Raw genomic sequence first — 5,735 nt, 5'->3', positions numbered from 1 at the left:
CAGGCGCCCTTACAGTATTTTTTATGTCCAAGTATGTGGTATGTCTCTTCCATTATTGTAGTCTTATGTAATTTTGTAAAGGTGTGTGTGTGTGTGTGTGTGTGTGTGTGTGTGTGTGTGTGTGTGTTACGACATGGGTCTTTCTTCTTAAGGTTAATATAAGACATTGTAAACCTTTATTGGTATTATGTATGGGACCTTTTTTATTACTTTTTCTAAAGTTCATTTATTTATTTTGAGAGAGAGAGAGAGAGAGCATGAGCAGGAGAGGGGCAGAGACAGAGGGAGAGAGAATTCCAAGCAGGCTCTACACTAGTGGTGCAGAGCCTGATACAGGGCTCGAACTCACAAACTGTGAGATCATGACCTGAACTGAAACAAGAGTCAGATGCTTAACTGACTGAGCCACCCAGGTGCCCCATCATTACTTTTTCTAACTGGTTATTGCCAACCTATGTCCAGCTACCTTATTCTTTTATTAGTTTTATTTGTTTTCTTGTTGATTCTCTTGCATTTTCTTGATAGCTGGCAATATGATCACCATATCAAAATAGTTTTATCTCTCTCCTTCTAATATGTTTTCTTTCTTATTACGTTGGATAAGAAAATGTTCCATTATAGAAGCAATAGTGAATATCTTGTCTTGTTCCTAATTTCAATGAGACAGTGCTGTTTAAACTATTCAGAGTCAAAGTCTGGGATTGTGATGCCTCCTGCTTTGGTCTTCTTCAAAACTACTTTGGCTATTTGGGGTCTTTTGTGGTTCCATACAAATTTTAGGATTGCTTGTTCTAGCTTCAAGAAGAATGCTGGTGCAATTTTGATTGGGATTGCATTGAATGTGTAGATAGCTTTGGGTAGTATTGACATTTTAACAATATTTATTCTTCCAATCCATGAACACGGAATGTTTTTCCATTTCTTTGTATCTTCTTCAATTTCCTTCTTAAGCTTTCTATAGTTTTCAGCATACAGATCTTTTACATCTTTGGTTAGGTTTATTCCTAGGTATTTTATGCTTCTTGGTACAATTGTGAACGGGATCAGTTGCTTTATTTGTCTTTCTGTTGCTTCATTATTAGTGTATAAGAATGCAACTGATTTCTGTAAATTGATTTTGTTTCCTCTATGACCTAGCAATAGCACTGCTAGGAATTTACCCAAGGGATACAGGAGTGCTGATACATAGGGGCACTTGTACCCCAATGTTTATAGCAGCACTTTCAAAAATAGCCAAATTATGGAAAGAGCCTAAATGTCCATCAACTGATGAATGGATAAAGAAATTATGGTTTATATACACAATGGAATACTACATGGCAATGAGAAAGAATGAAATCTGGCCTTGTGTAGCAACGTGGATGGAACTGGAGAGTGTTATGCCAAGTGAAATAAGTCATAGAGAGAAAGACAGATACCATGTGTTTTCACTCTTACGAGGATCCTGAGAGACTTAACAAAAGACCATGGGGGAGGGGAAGGAAAAAAAAATGTTAGAGAGGGAGGGAGCCAAAACATAAGAGAATCTTAAAAACTGAGAACAAACTGAGGGTTGTTGGGGGCTGGGAGGGAGGGGAGGGTGGGTGATGGGTATTGAGGAGGGCACCTGTTGGAATGAGCACTGGGTGTTGTATGGAAACCAACTTGACAATAAATTTCATATTTTAAAAAAGAAGAACTATTCAGAGTCAGCCAGGGAAACAAGAGCTCTTCTGTTTTGTCAGTTTGAGAGTAAATTGGTATAACCTTTTGTAGAACAGTTTAGAGATACATATATTAGGGTCTTACAAACATACAGGCCCTTCAACTCAGCAATTGTACTAAATAACTAAAAATGTGTGCAAAGATATAACTATTAAGGATATTCATGGAGGGACTTTTTGAAATAGCAAAAAGTTAGAAACAGCTTACATTTCCAGTAGCAAGGGATTAGATAAAGTGTGTTACACATATTTAATGGAATACCATATAGCCGATAAATGTGAGGTAGCCTTACATATAGTGGAGAGATGGACATGATTGAAGAAACTGCTTGTAAAGCAGTATGTACAATATGTACAATGTGACTCCATTTTAAGAAACCAGTTTAAATATACATATTTAGAAAGATATAACCCGAAAAGTCAGCAGTGATTATCCTTTGTGATTTTAGTGGTGAACTTTTGTGCTTATTTTTGCTTGACTGCTTTTGAAATAAGGGAAAAAGGTAATCTACTTTGAAAAATTTCAATAGAATAATTTAATTCAATAATATTTATTAATTAATTTCCTGTCATATGAATCATACAGAAAAGTATATGGCTTGGGCTGCTTGCTCTATTCACTATTGAACCCCTACTCTGTGTCACAAACTGGGAACACAGAGATAAACAATCAGCACTTTTTGCCTCATTTCTACCCTTGAAATGATTATACTCCACTGAGGAAGATGGTTAAAAAAAATCCCAGGTAATTACATTAAATATAAATGTTATTGTAGAGAGAAACACAGGGAGCTGTTGGAACACAGGGAAGGGCTTATATTTGTTTTAATGTTTATTTTTGAGAGAAACAGACACAGCACCAGTGGGGGTGGGGCAGAGAGAGGGAAACACAGAATCTGAAGTAGACTCCAGGCTCCATGCTGTCAGCATAGAGCCCAACGCGGAGCCAAACTCACAAACCGTGAAATCATGACCTGAGCTGAAGTAGGATGCTAAACTGACTGAGCCACCCAGGCGCCCTGGGAAGGGCTTACATTTTTAAAAAAATGGTGTTCCTATAGTTTCTCCTTGGTTTCTAGGAACTGATAATCATCTGTTTCTACAGGATGTGTTGTCCTCCAGACTCTGCTAAGAAGCTCCTCGGTGAGCCTTTTGTCCTCAGAAAAGCTGTGCCTGTGGATCTGTTCCCTCACACCCTGCACTGTGAGCTGGTGCTCCTCTTCGCTTGATAAGCAGCCTCCTACGAGACTGCAGGCTCTTTATTAAGGCTGAAGTTTCAGTAACTTCCAGGTTTGGCATATTGCTACATTGCAGACCCTGAGAGCATTATTGGAGAAACCAGTCTTTGGATCATGATCAGGAAGAGTGTTACAGGTGACTCTTGAACGACACGGGTTAGGGCCACTGACCGCCCCCCCCCACAAGTTGAAAATCTGCATCCAACTTTTGATTCCTCAAAAACTTAACTATGAAGAGCCTACCTTTGACTGGAAACCTTACTGATAACAGAACCAGTAAATTAACACATATGTTGTATGTTATATGTTATATGTATTACATACAGTATTTGTACTATAAAGTAAGCTAGAGAAAATAAAATGTTATTAAGAAGAGAAAATACATTTACTGTATGGTATTTACTGAAAGAAAAAACCCGTGTGTAAGTCCATCTGTGTAGTTCAAACCAGTGTTGATCAGGGGTCAACCATATCTGATGCAGATTTATAACCTTGGCTTTCAGGGTTCCTTGCTTTCATGTGTGTTTGCCTGGTGTAGCCACTCCTTGGCCCTGAATCTAGATTGTTCCTTTTGCAGTCAGCCTGTCATGGCTCCCTTGGTCGTCGTTTGGTCTTCTCTCCTCTGTTTGTAGTGTGGTGATAACTGAGCTTTTCACTACAGCTGGTAATAATATCAAATTGACTTGGGTCTCTATTTTTGCAGAGATTTTGTTAGATAATGTTCTGCATTTATGAACTAGTCAAGGATTAGAACTAGAAACAAATCTAGCTTTTTTAAAAAGCAGAGGAAGCTATAATGTCATTGCAGGGTAACTTCATGATCTCAGGGCTTTATTCCTTTGGGTTTTCTAGGCTGTGAAGTTCTAGAATACCCTTTAAAAATGTGGTTACCCCTGGGAGCAATAGCACCAATGATCTCTCATCTATGGAGAGAGAATTGGTTATAGTAGACACCTTATGGGAAAGAAGATCTTCAAAGAAGAGACCAAATACCTGTAATTGTGCTATGTAGTATGGACACAGAAAGTTCTAGAATCCCCTAATGATCCAGTACATACTATAATAAACTGGATATTGAAACTGGCTTCTCTAGTCCATGATTTATTCAACTCTGGAGTTGTTCTTGGTTACTTGTCCAACGATTTAGATTGTGTTTTGAATCTTTTTAACAGCCTAAGTATGTGTACAAAAATCTGATTTACAAAATGATATTGGGTCAACTACTATTTTTAATTCTCAATCCTAAGTAACTTCTAGAGAAGCCTCCTCAGAAAAGTGTGGCTATTAAAGTTACTATATACATATCCATTTTAAAAAATACTAGAAGGAAATAATGTAAAGTGATTGAAAACAGTGTTGACTTACGGCAGTTAGATAAGTTTTATTTTCATTTCCCTATTTTTCATTTCATGTAATGAGAAAATGACTTTTATTTCTCCTCTTTTGTTCCCCATAATGTAAATGGCAATACTATCTATTAGTTACCTAAGCCAGAAACCAGAGTTATCTTTCTCATTCTCATACCCAACTGCCTGCAAGGGGGATTCCACCTGGATATCTTCTTGATACACCAAACTCAACATATCTAATTCTGCATGCTTCACATCTTTCCCCCAAACTTGTTCTTGCTCCTATATTCCCAATTTTGATGAATATACCAATCTACTCACTCAATCCAAAAGCTTTAGAATTCTGAGTCCTTCTTCTCCTGTACCTCCTGCTCCCATCTAACATAGCACCAAGTCTCCATCTCTGTAGGTCACCACATTATTGCTCAAAAGGCCATCTTCTTAACTGATGCTGCTGTATCCACTCTTGACCCCATCCATTCCATTCTCTACAGCCATAGTGAATTTTCCAAAATGTCAATCTCATTGTGGTTTCCCAGTGCTTAAAATCTGTAATTAACTTCTTATTGCTTTTAAAAAATCCAAAATTCTTGGGGCACCTGGGTGGTGGCTCAGGTGGTTAAGCGTCTGACTTTGGCTCAGGTCATGATCTCACTGTCTGTGAGTTCAAGCCCTGCGTTAGGCTCTGTGCTGACAGCTCAGAGCCTGAAGCCTACTTCAGATTCTGTGTCTCCCTCTCTCTCTCTCTGCCCCTCCCCCTGCTCATGCTCTGTCTCTCTCTCTTTCTCTAAAATAAACATTAAGGGGCGCCTGGGTGGCTCAGCCGGTTAAGCGGCCGACTTTGGCTCAGGTCATGATCTCACGGTCCGTGAGTTCAAGCCCCGCGTCAGGCTCTGTGTTGACAGCTCAGAGCCTGGAGCCTGTTTCAGATTCTGTGTCTCCCCCTCTCTGACCCTCCCCCGTTCATGCTCTGTCTCTCTCTGTCTCAAAAATAAATAAACGTTAAAAATTTTTTTTTAAATAAACATTATTTTTTTTTAAAGTTTAAAATTCTTGATGTAGCTTCAAAGCCCCTTCATAATCTGGGCAGCGCATTTGTCTATACATATTGAATTCCTTCCCCTGAAAAAGAAAAATGTCTTTTATACTGTTTCCTCAGTTTGTAAGGTGCTTTTTATTACCTCTCCTGGCTAATTCTACTTCTCTTTCTGTTTCTTAGATATTCCACAAGGAATATCTAATGAATATGTAATGAATAAATACAGAATTGGCCAGGGATAATCAGCTTCCTGATAATTTTGTTGGTGTTATTATCTTGTGAGGTGATCTTAAATCATGCTTCTGTCATTTTTATTATGAAAACTTTCAAATATACAACAAATTTGAAAGAATAGTACAACGAACACCAGTATATTTACCAAGATTCAACAAAGTTAACATTTTGC

This window comes from Acinonyx jubatus, chromosome X (assembly GCF_027475565.1).
Source record: "Acinonyx jubatus isolate Ajub_Pintada_27869175 chromosome X, VMU_Ajub_asm_v1.0, whole genome shotgun sequence".
Classification (NCBI taxonomy): Eukaryota; Metazoa; Chordata; class Mammalia; order Carnivora; family Felidae; genus Acinonyx; species Acinonyx jubatus.
Note: the sequence above shows the minus strand (reverse complement) of the source record.